Source organism: Hydra vulgaris, chromosome 09, assembly GCF_038396675.1.
Source record: "Hydra vulgaris chromosome 09, alternate assembly HydraT2T_AEP".
Classification (NCBI taxonomy): domain Eukaryota; kingdom Metazoa; phylum Cnidaria; class Hydrozoa; order Anthoathecata; family Hydridae; genus Hydra; species Hydra vulgaris.
The window spans coordinates 7,805,001-7,818,673 of NC_088928.1; the positions used below are offsets into that span (position 1 = coordinate 7,805,001).

General features: G+C 26.2%; 1 long non-coding RNA gene across 1 annotated transcript in view; it reads right to left on the reverse strand.

Annotated features, from left to right (window-relative positions):
• The window catches only part of LOC136084998 (uncharacterized), a 13,290-nt gene extending 7,904 nt beyond the window's left edge, over positions 1-5,386 (reverse strand). The window contains exons 1-3 of the long non-coding RNA XR_010640987.1: positions 5,076-5,386; positions 4,820-4,964; positions 2,649-2,767 (exon numbers count right to left, since the gene is read on the reverse strand). This is a non-coding gene — a long non-coding RNA (uncharacterized LOC136084998). The remainder of the gene's footprint in view (positions 1-2,648; positions 2,768-4,819; positions 4,965-5,075) is intronic.
• Positions 5,387-13,673: the final 8,287 nt, after the last annotated feature.

The window sequence follows — 13,673 nt, forward strand, 5'->3', positions numbered from 1 at the left end:
CTTGGTAAATCTTTGAAATCATTATGTAGCTCGTGGTTTTTCAATGTTGTTTGTATACATTTAAGCAAAACATTGCACATTTAAACTATTTCTCGTAGGCTTTTTAATTTTATCATTTAGCAGAACTACAATTTGCCATCGTACCTTGTATGAAACAGCTTTTCTGCCCATTTTTGTCTTTTTAGTTTACCAAATAATTACCAATGCGAAAAACTCAAGATATAAAAATGATAATTTTATTTTTGCAAGAACGTTTATATAGTTTCAAAGTAATCAACCACCAAATTTTAGATCGCTTTAATAACATTTTGTTGAGATATTTCAACTTAAGTCGCTATATTTTAGTTGACTCTATATTTTTGCTACATTAGAAATACAGGTATGTTCTAATTAAATTAATAATTACTACAGACTGGTTAACCTAATGAGTTCTAATTATATAACATTGGATAGAGAATCAATTAATTAAGACATTTAACACACTTTTAATCATATTATTTAGTTATTTCAAAGATAATTGTAAAAAAAACAAAAATTTCACACAAACAAAGTAGCGACTATATTTATGCAACCCACTGTATATATGTATATATATATATATATATATATATATATATATATATATATATATATATATATATATATATATATATATATATATATATATATATATATATATATATATATATATATATATATATATGTATTTATATGTATATTTATATGTATATATATATTTATTTGTATATATATATTTAAAACAACTAAAAAAATGCAAATTCCTCAAACATAACCTATTCGTCACAGGATTCGTCTGCTTTTTAAAACCTTTTTAAATAAACCTTTTTTTTTTTTTGTAATTTCAAAACAAATATCACCTTCATTAGCTGAAACAAAACATTCTAAACCTTGATAATTTTAAATTGTAAACAGTGTCTCAATGCAATGGCTACTGATCCATCAAAATTAGGAATATTAAACTTCTGTTTATATCCTTGTATGTGTTTATTTGAGCAACCCTTTGTTCTTTTAACAAGCTTTTCTAATTGATCTGAAAAAGTTTTGTATTTGAATGAGGGACATCTATTAAGTACGTAAAATTTAAATGTATTATTTCCAATATGCATTAAAGAATGGAGCTTATAAACTTAAAGTTCACCAAATAACTGTACAAAATGATTAAGTAACTGACAAGCAAAATCAACATATTTTTTAAACAAAATAAAACTTAAAGTTAGAACTGTAATTGAAAGAACTAAAAGTTTTGAGCAGATTTTTGGCTAAATCATCCCTTTTAAATAACTGGCTCAGTACATGTACACTAAAAAAAGTCTAAGTTCAATTGCTTTCCATTTTTTAATATCTAATTAAGACCTAGGTTTTTCAGAAAATTTTCTTGGAATGTATTCACATATCTGGAACAATCCTCCAAATAAAGTATTGACTGTAATCTGAGACAATTTACAACATTTGGGCTATTTAAACATAAATTGATGAGTCTTCGCATACCCCTAAGCATACTAGATGCATAAGGGCTAAAGGAAACTTTATCACCATGTCAAAATTTAATTCCATTTAACACACCACTAAGATGTTCAGAATGCTTTTAATGACAAAAATCTAAATTAGTGCTTAAAATTGATGAAATATGTGGGAGTGTTATCTTGTCACACCACTCTCCTTTCTGAACACAACGCTTACATCAGTTATAACCATTGTGCCCCTAATATACTTAACAAATGCTTTAACTGGTGCATCACATATAATAACAGCATGATTGATTTCATACTCAATATTTTAACAGATAAAACCATCTTTTGAAAGGATTTTGAACTCTACCAAAATATTATGAAGATAATCAAAAATTGAATTAGGTTTTTGGGCACCACTTTTTAAACAAATCTCTAAAAATCCAATTTGGGTTGTCCAAAATTGCGAGTCCTAGGCCTAGGCTCTGACAGCAACATTTATAAACAGCAAAAACTTTTTGCAAATTTTATTTCAAATTTCTTACATGTATGTTTAAATTTTGTCACTATTTTAGATTTTCATTAAATAATTTCCTACATGTTTTTTTAATATAAAATATTTATGGAGTATTATTCTCTTTTACTATCAGCTATCAAGCTGATTGAACTGACTTGATCAGCTTCAGCTTTAATTTGAAGCTAATGAGTTTAAAGCTGAAGCTGAAACATCAGCTGCAACCCCTAACTTACAGACAACATAGTTAATGTGATGTATATACTTTATCATAATACATGTGTTTTTTTTATACTTGAATACTTTTTATATATACATTTTATATATATATTTTTTATATATATTTTATATATATTTTTATATATATATTTTTTATACTTGAAATTTTGAATAATTTTTTTATTTTACAATACATGTTTTTTTTTAATACGTGTTTTATAATAATATTTAACACTTTAGAAAATATTAACTTTTGCGGAATATGCTTTAGATAAAAATAATATTTTTTTACATTACTCTAATCGCGGTGATAAACAAAGGTAATATTCACTCAAATCATTATATTTATCTCCCAAAGTTCATGCAATTCTATCATACATAAGTCTATCACTAAATAGAAATTAATAAAATTTATTACCATTATTATTATAATTATATTTACTAACCTGTCATTACTAATATTTATCAAAAATACATTCTGGTAGTTAAAGTCACTTTTACTCATACCAGTATACAAATATTGTTAACAGTCAGAGTGCACCAAGCAGAAATACTCTTAAACAAGCTGTAAAATACAAGATATACATAAGATACAAATCATATAAGACCTATGACCTGGAAATTAATATTTTTATCCCAATATTTTAAAACTAAGTTATGGAAAACAAAAACAGTGTTCAACTTACTATAACTCAATTATAATAAATATGGTCATGATCTATATAATAACTTTTTTTAGTTATCGTTATTTATGTTAAAGTTGCAAAAGTTCATATCAATAAAAATTTTATCAGTATTATAAACACAAGTTAAGTATTATAAGTATATACAATATAAGTATTGTAAGTATAAGTAATTATTAATAATAACAACTTGTATATAAAATAATATATATATATATATATATATATATATATATATATATATATATATATATATATATATATATATATATATATATATATATATATATATATATATATATATATATATGAAGACCTCAGTGGAAAAACCGGCGTTGTCACAATTAAAAAGTATTGAGAAAGTTTTTATTGATCATTAATAAAAGTCTTTATTTAAAGCAAATGAAACTAAGTAATTTAAAAAAATTTATATTATAATTATTTTGTTTAAAATTTATTCAAAAACAAAACATTTTGTAATTTTTTATACTAAAATTTTTTTTTCTTTGCTTTAAATAAAGACATTTATTAATGATCAACAAATACTTTCTCAATACTTTTTAAACGTGACAACGCCGGTTTTTCCACTGAGGTCTTCATATATATATATATATATATATATATATATATATATATATATATATATATATATATATATATATATATATATATATATATATATATATATATATATATATATATATATATATATATATTATATATAATTTTTTCATATACTATATTATTTATGTTATTTATTATAATATATAATTATATATAAATACCTTTTATATAAAGAATATATAACTTATACATAATAATATTATGTATATTATGATATTACTTTTAATATTACAAGCGTACAATTTTAAATCAAAGTCAAATAATATCAATGATTAAAAAATTTGGTAGATGCATAACAATAAAGCTATCTTTTGCATTTATATGTAAACACCTAATATTTATATCTCATGGTGGGTAAACTTCGTTAACATCAGTCATTTTTGCTTGCATACAATATAGAAAAATCAATGGAAAAGAGTGGATCTGTAAAAACGATTTAAAAGCTTTAAATTCCCTAAATATAACCTATCCATCGCAACGTTCACCTATTTGCTCTTTTTAAATGTTTCTTACTAAACCAAAGTCTTGATTAAACTCAAAGCAGTTATTACAACCACTGGCAGAAACAAAACTTTATATTTTGATCATTTTAAAAATGCAAACAGTGTCTCAATGGAATAGTTACTTCATGTTTCATAGTTACTGGAACATATGTTAAACATATGTTAAAATTTGTAAATTTATTTTAAAAATATATTAAAAAAATTCATTCATAATGGTAATAAATGAAATTTTAAAACAATGTCTATTTAATGGAGTTTCACAGTGAAAAAATACATCGTAAAAAAAATTTCTTTTTAATTACAATTTTAATTAAATATAATTACAATTTTAATTAAATATAATGTATACAAACAATATAATGCATAAAAGTTAAATTTTTAAATTTATTTCACTCGCAGTACGAGTTATAACTGGCAATCATCGAGTAAGTTTTGTTATGATTTTTGTAATAATTACTGAGTAAGTTTTGTTATAATTATCAGTTTTGACCTTTTGGGAACCTTATGGGAAACCCGTCAAATCCCCAGAGCGAAAGATCTGATAAAAACCAGTTAAAACCCAATTAAGCAAATTTGCTTGATTTTAACATGTGGGTCCCATCCGGAAACCAAAACACTTACCCGTTAAAATCCTGCTCCCGTAAGCCCAGACAAAAACCATACGGTACCCGTCTGTCAATGCTGGCTGGGTACCATAAAGGTATTACTCAATATTGGCCTTAGTTAATTATATTAATATAATTAACTAAGGCCAAGCAACAAACAACTCTAGATAATAAAAAACTTTTTTGAGCAATAAATAAATACCTGCAACAAATAATAACTTAAATTGATGAATGATACAAATAGAGGTTTTAAAGTGAAATGTAACCAATCTCAGTTTGCTTGTCATTGCAATCGTGATAATTGAATTTCCGGTTTATGCCATTGCTGGCGCTATATGCCATTACTCCTAAATTTAAAATTAGATTTTTTTATATTTATTGTTTTTATATTGTTAAATAAATAAAAATCTTTACAATTTCGTTAAAATCAAATTCCAATAATAAACTACTAAGTTTACCTTCATAACTTACACTACATAATTTACACTCAACAATTTAGCAATGAAACCCAATTTTTCTTCTCTGTTTTATAATAAAAATATAATTTATCAAAGTATTATTTTTATTTAATATAAAACCATTTCAAAAATCAAATTTAAATTAATAATAAAGATATATGTCCATGTCCCCTTATCAATCAGTTTGTTTTGTCTTTAAAAGGAATAACTCGGAAAATTTGTTGTTGATAATTCACTTCAGGTTGATGTTTTATAAATCAAATGTGGATGCAACTTAAACTAGGCTGTTAGTAACAGCCTAATTTAAGTTGCATCCACATTTGATTTATAATAAATTAAACACTAAAGTTAAACGCCTAAATTTCAGATGCTAGGTCTTTATATTTAGTTAATAAGCTTTTTCCGAAACATAGGTTATAAATGAGTTTACAAAAAAAAAAAAAACATTATACAGTACTATATATGAGTTTTTCTGATCATAATTTTATATAAAAGTACTATTAAAATAAATAATAATAAATAATATATATTAAAATAAATAATAATAAATTAAATATACTTCTAATAATAAGAATAAATAACAATGTTAATAACAGTAAGAATAACAATAATGATTATATTCAACTAAATTAAAAAAAAAAAAAAAAACTAAAACAATACTAATATTGTTATTAGAATGATAGTAATAACTATGACAACAAAAATATCAACAACAATAATAAAAGTACTGGTATAAAAAAGCAATAAAAAAAAACTTTTACAAGTGCAAGATGGTATCCAGATTTCACTCAGCAGGTAAAGATTAAGAGATTAATAACAATAACACAACAAAAACTTTATTATTTTTCTCTTCGATAAATTATCTAATCTTGTTGATAAAAAAAAGTCCTGTTTTCTGTCTTCAGATATGCATTTTTGATTTCAGAAGGAATATATTTCCATGATTTAGTTGATTGATACTTTATAGAACAAACGCCAATGATTTAATATTTGTATTTGATTTAATAGTTGTAAGGAAGCGTGTTAAAAGTGACAGTAATAATTTAACAATTGTAAAGTAGCATGTTGAAAGTGATACTTATTATTTAATTATTGTAAGTGGGTGTTGTTAAATGTGGCATTTGTAATCTAATTATTGTTATTATTGTTAATGGATAATTTATTGGTGCATGCTCTCCACAGACTTCTTTTTTATTATATATTCTGTTGGTGGAGCTGAATAGACACTCTTGTATTTTGTACTAGTTTACATACATAGTCTCTCCAAAGGCACAGTTTTCAATCCTCGAGATTTTACAAGGCGCCCGATGAAAAACTATAAAGAGATACCGAATCAAAAGATTAAAGAAAGAAGAAAGAGTTAAGAAAAGTTTGAATTATTGAACGTTGAAGTTGAGTTTTTTATTTGTGATTTTGTTCGGGAAGTTTTGATAAAATTAGAATTTAATTGTTGAAGGTGTTGATTGTGACGAAAATTCGATTTTTTTTTCTGAGTTGTTGTACATATTTATTTAAAAATGGCAGCCAAAACAAAGGTAGCGCCATTGAAAGAGTTGTCTGTTCCTAGGTTAGAACTATTTGCTGTTGAGCAAATTAGTTGGAGAAGTGAAACGAGTAATAGAAAATTGAGTAATTATTAGTAATGTTAGTTGTTAGACAGATTCTGAAGTGGCTTTACATTGGATTAAGGGAAAGAGTAAACTTGGAAACCTTGGTTGGAAAATTGTGTAGTCATGATTAGGAAAGTGGTCGAGAGAAAGAAATTTTGGAGTGTGGAGAAAACGGAATCTACTGATGAGTGTGTGATACATAAATTCGAAAATGTTATTATGCATAACGGTGAGAGATATGTAACTAAGCAGCCTTTTAAGCCAGATCATGATTGTTTACCAGATAGCTATAAAATAAGTGAGATTAGACTGAATAGGTTAAAGAGGCGATTGGGTGATAAGAATTTGTTAAGTGATTATGACGCCATTTTTAAAGAATATGAAGTAAATAAAAATATTGAAAGAGTTCCTGACAATCAATTGCTAAGGAATCTGGAAAACAGGTCAGCACACAGGCCAGTTGTAAGAAAAGATAAGGAAACCACTAAGATAAAAGCAGCATTTGATGCTTCCTGTTCTAACAATGGATTGTCCTTGAATGATTGTCTTTATTCAGAGCAAAATCTAATATCCAAAACATTTGAAGTGCTACTGCGATTCCGATTAAATTATATTGCCATATTAGCAGATATTATATATAGCAGATAAGCTTTCTTAAATGCAGAAATTTCTAGTGAGCATAAAAATTATTTAAGATTTTTCTGGTATGAAAATGTTGATGCAGAAAGGGCTCAAAATTGATTGTTTACAAGTTTTTGAGAGTAGTTTTTGGTCTGACTTGTAGTCCCTTTTTATTAAATGGAACAATAAGACATCACCTCAAAAAGTATGAAAAATGTAATGGTAAGTTTGTAAAAAGATTAGTTGAAGATTTTTATGTTGATGATGTCACATCTGGAACTGAAAGTGTAACTAAGGGTAGAGTAATTCCATGTCAAAACAACCAGGCCATGCAACCCTATGTCCTTGGATTTTCTTTATATTTTTACCATAGTTAGTACATTATAAAACAAGATAAATCCCAAAATTTCAAGGTCTAACTCCCAACGGTTCGTGAGTAATGGTTGTTTTAATTTTGGCTACTATTATTGTTTTGTTCATTTTCCGCCATTTTTAAATTTACATTTCTCCTTATAAAACCAAGTCTTTAAACATGTGAATTCTAAAAATAAGTGACTTAGTTAATCTCAAGGTGAGGAATTTGAATATATAAATAAAAAACTCATTTTATAATTAAAAAGTACCTTAATATCAATTATAAATGTCAAAATAATGGACACCTGCCCCAGTAAAATTTTAAGGTGTGCGGTATATTTTTTAAGCTTAAAATTTCAAATTAGATCATTGTATGTTAGAAGAACATTGTGTGAAAAAATCATTTCTGCCAAATGCATAGTTTAAAAATTAAATGAAAAATATTACAAAAAAAGCAAATATAGTATATTTCGCTTATCGTGGTATTCAAAATAAATAAAATTGATGCATACTTGAATTGATATACAATTTTTTATAATAAATCCATTAAAAAATTATTGATTTACAAATATATACTTATTAATTTTGTAAAAATCTTTTTTTGAAAGTTCATATTTGTCTGATATTATTGTTGGTGCACTTATTAATGTTATTACATTGGTAATTGGTATCCAACAATAATCATCGCTTTTCAGCCAGAAAAACTGTTCAGATGGACCGTGTGGATGCATAAACTTTATTTTTATTATATTATATTCTTCATTTTTTTCTTCGACTACTGCAATCCACTAAAACGAGTCATATGTACATGCGTAATATTCGTACTTCTGCATTAGCTCAAAATTTATTAAACTTAAATTTTGGTTACTTGATTTTTTAGTTATATTAATAGTTTTTGGATTTATATCGTTACTAGTTTTTTTTAAATAACATAGATGTTTTCAAAACTGGTATGCAATGATGAAATCCTCGAGTTCCTGGTATTGTTTTTCCCTTCTCAAATCGTTTATTTTGCGTAGCTCTAACATTAACCTTAGTTTCTTTATCAATTTTAAAGAACTTTATTGTGAGCATTTTTTGAGTGCAAAATTCAAAATTTGCATCGATTGTTAGTATTTGATTTTTCTTTGGACGTTGCAAACTTTCTCTTGCTATTGTTCATTTTACTGTACCGCCTATTGCATCGCAAGAAGATTTGCCGTGACTGGTTGCAAAAAATATCCATTCAGCTTCCAATAAAAAATCTTCTGAGTGATGGCATAGATTTAGAAAATTTTTATAATTTTTATACTGTCCTCCACATCCATCAGAAAAGTTATACAATTTGAAAACTAAACACACTTATAACTGAAAACAAACCTTTTTCATTAAATGTTTATAAATTATATCCCATTTCATTGCATATAAAAGAAGAACTGCATTTTGATGATAAACACATACACACACTGAGTGAGCACCTGTGACTCCAACACTTACGCACCACTTAGGAAGCAGACTGCAAAATTTAGAAATTCCAAGATTAATCCCTGGATTTATAACTTTAAATTTGCTGTACAATTCTTTCAGGTTACACAATAGCAATCGTTTTTGTACTTGTATTCTGTTATTTTTTCCTTTTTCAACACTTACATAATCTTTTTTATCAGACAATGTTTGTGAGTATTCATCATCTTCATAAAAACTTTGAACAATGGAGACAACATTAAGTGGAACACTTTTTTCAATTTTGTCCAATGGAAGTAAAAGTATGCCACTCTCCTGTTTCATACAACGTGCTGTTCGAATAGCATTCACACTAACTTCAAAGTAGTTAGAAGCATAGTCTCTAGACCAAGATTCAGGAGTTAAAGTGAGAATTTTAAATTTATTTTTATAGACAGAAGCATTTATCTTTACTTTCATCAAGAGTGTCAGTTTATCCAGATCAGATGCTTTATTTTAATCTGTTTTCGAAGAAGACGCAGTAGAATTATCTATAAAATGCAAATTACTTATTCCATAATGGGCTGCTCAATCTTCACCAATCTTTTTTTATTGATTTTTTATATTTTTTCATTGCAGATGCAACACGTTGATGTAAAGCAACAGAATGTAAATTAATTGGAGATTCTCCTAAAACTTCCAGGGATAAATTAATATGAGTAAATGGTTCATCTTCTTCTGTCAATATTTCATCTACTTCATTTTCAGTAGGGTGTTCTACTGATAAAACTGCCTTTGACTAACAGCTAGCACATAACTTCCACCCAGGTAAAACTCTTAATCCTAATGACTCAAAGTGTCTAGCCAACATTAAAATTTACCTAAAAAAAAAAAAGGGTATTTAAGATACGTGTTGTATACTATTACAGATAGTATTTATATATTTGAAATCAAATTACCTTTTATTTTTTTATGCACTTTATAAACATCACAACAATTGCCATTTTTCTTTTCAAATCTTTTTTCAAAGTAGTGAAAATGGCGATTACAAATGCTGAATAGTTCTTCACAAGCACGCAACTCAGATCTCCATAAAATGTTTTGACGAATATCAGTGCCTAGGTCATGTAGTAAAAAAATCTCTTTATTTCTAGAATATGAGGTTTTATGGCATTCTGACTTCAAAACTTTACCAATATCACATGAAATCATTTTGATAATGAATTAAAAAATGTTATACTTGCAAATTTAAAATGCACAAGTACTAATTACATTATTTATATTGGATTAGTTGCAACATTTAAACTAGATGAATATGTCTGAATTCAGCAATTAAACTTTGATAATTTGGAAAGACAAGGAAACAGGAAAACAAAAAGAAAATTAAAAAATGCATTAAAAAACTTTCATAACTTAAAAAACACTTCAAATTAGATAGGAATTATCATTTTTCCTAAATTACCATGGCAATATATATACATTTATAGTACAAAAGTAAAATATTGACAAAACTATGTATTTGGCAAAACTGATTTTTTCACACAATGTTCTTCAAACATAATATGATCTAATTTGAAATTTTAAGCTTAAAAAATATACCGCACACCTTAAAATTTTACTGGGGCAGGTGTCCATTATTTTGACATTTATAATTGATATTAAGGTACTTTTTAATTATAAAATGAGTTTTTTATTTATATATTCAAATTCCTCACCTTGAGATTAACTAAGTCACTTATTTTTAGAATTCACATGTTTAAAGACTTGGTTTTATAAGGAGAAATGTAAATTTAAAAATGGCGGAAAATGAACAAAACAATAATAGTAGCCAAAATTAAAACAACCATTACTCACGAACCGTTGGGAGTTAGACCTTGAAATTTTGGGATTTATCTTGTTTTATAATGTACTAACTATGGTAAAAATATAAAGAAAATCCAAGGACATAGGGTTGCATTTTTTTAAAAAATTGGTTGTTTTGACGTGGAATTACTCACAAGTGAATAAAATATGTCAAAAATTTAACAAATAATTTGTTAATGTCAGCCCAGGAAAAACAGTTCTATAGAATTTCTATAAACTTTTGGAACATATGGTCTATATAAATTATATAGAAATGCTATAAAATTTCTATAGAATGTCTATTAATTTCTATAGAAATTGCTATAAAACTTTTTTTTCTATAAAATAAAAAGTAGAAAAAAAGTTCTATTGGAACTTCTATAGAAATTAAGAGAGGTTCTAAAGAAATTCTATAGAATTCTATAGAATTTCTATTGACCACATGTTCTAAAAGTTTATAGAAATTCTATAAAACTTTTTTTCCTTTGTTGCATCTAACATAGTTCAGTCAACTAAAGTGTTTGATGAATACTTGGGAGAGAAACCTGCGAATAGCATATCCAATGAAAAAACAAATAAGCACGAATTTAACAAAGCACTATTTGAACTAAAGCGTAACAAGTCATGTAGATATGACGACATTACCAGTAATGTAGCTATCTATGTTATGTATAGTATAAGTAAACCATTATTTTATCTAAAATTCATCCAGCTTTTAAAAATGGTGATTGTTCTTCTGTTTGCAACTACCACCCTATATCACTACTCCCTGTCTTTTCAAAAATATTTTAAAGAGTAATTTTTATTAGAATTTATGATTGCATGACATTAAATATGCTTTTATACAAAAACTAATTTGGATTCTTAGAGATACTGCTCTACCGAACATGCGATTGTTGAACTTTCCAATAAAATACCTATGTCCTTTGATAAAGGGGAACTAGTACTTAGAGTACTTATTGATCTCTCTAAGGCATTCGATACTGTTGATCACGGCATTAAAGGCCTAACATATAAGTGGGTTAAAAGTTATCTTTATAATAGAAAACAATTTGTTGTCCTGGAGAAGTCAGGAGCTCTTGATATTGTTTGCAGAGTCCCACAGGGATCAATCTTGTGGCCTTTAAATATATATTAATGATATGAATAAAGCTTCTTATAAAAAATCGTCAGTTATGTATGCAGACGATACAAATTTATTCTAAAACAATTTTGATGTAAATATATTGTTCGAAACAATGAACACTGAACTAGAAAGCTTTAGCCAATGGTTTATATCTAATGAGTTTTTATTAAATTGTGAAAAAACAAGTTTTACCCTCTTCCATAAAATAAGACAATCAACTAATCACCCGTTAAAGTTGCCAAAACTGTCAATCAATAAAAATGAAATAAATTGTGTAAATCATACAAGGTTTTTGGGAGTAATATTTGATTAGAACCGATCATGGAAAAAACATATTAGTCTTATTGAAGCAAAAATATCTTCTACTGTAAGTGTATTATATAAATCTTGGGCTTTTCTTGATTATAAATCACGCAAAATGCTTTTCTTTGGTCTTGTTCATTGTCATCTCTCCTACGCTAATATTGTTTGGGCTAACTCACGCAAAACTAAATAAGAATACAGAGCCTACAAAACCGCGCATGTAAAGCAGTTAACTATTTAAAGTGATGAGAAAAACCTTCCCCTTTAACGGATACATGAATTTGTTAAATATATCAAAACTTAATTCGCTTCAAATATTAATAATTTATGTATAAACATAAGTATAAATATATAACTTGCTGCTAAAAGTATTTTCTGATATTTTTACATCGGCGTTTTTACAAGAATACAATCTTTGGTCAAATACCAACCGTTATGGTTGGTATTTGACCGAAGATTGTATTTTTGTGCTATCACTTGAGCAGAGTAAAATCACAAGTGTCGAAATTCTAAATTATTAATCACAGCCCGTCATTATGGAATCAATTAAAAAATAACAATATAAATAACTTGAACAGCACTTTCTCTTTTAAACGACAAATGAAATTGCATCTCCTTAATTTCTGACATATATGTAAGTATGTGTGTAAGTTTGTTTGTATGTGTGTTTGTATATGTGTATGTGTATATTTATATATGAGTATGTATGTATATACGAGTTTTTATTCTTCACACAGTATTTTTCAGAAAAAATATTTTATTTTATATATACTAAAGCCATGTAGGCTTTAAATGTTATAGTAAAGGGGCTCTATGAAAAGATTGCGGTGACACCAGTCATCCGTATCTTCTTTGAGCCCCTGTTTGTTTTATATATATTCTTTGTTTAATGTAAAAGTTTCATTGTAATTTTATTATTTTATTTTTATATGAACAGCGAAATATATTAAAAAAAAAAAAAATTTAAATCTTTTAAAACATTTTTGACGTAAAAACTGCTATCACGGTTTAGGAGGGAGAGAGAGGGTTCAGGTATATGTGATCGTTTGTGACAGGAGGAAATGGATTAAGAATTGACAAATATATGGTGACGTGCTTTATAGAAGACCCCCCATAATTGCATTTACAAACGATTTGATTTACTAAAACAAAATTAAAATAGGTTCTAACTGATTCTTTTTCTATATTAGGAGAAATAGCAAGGAAATATATATTTTTTTTAACGTCTAAATAAAAATAATAATATAACTCTTATTTTTATTTATTTATATTTATTTATATATGTCAACCAAAATAAGAATTATATATTTATATATGTCA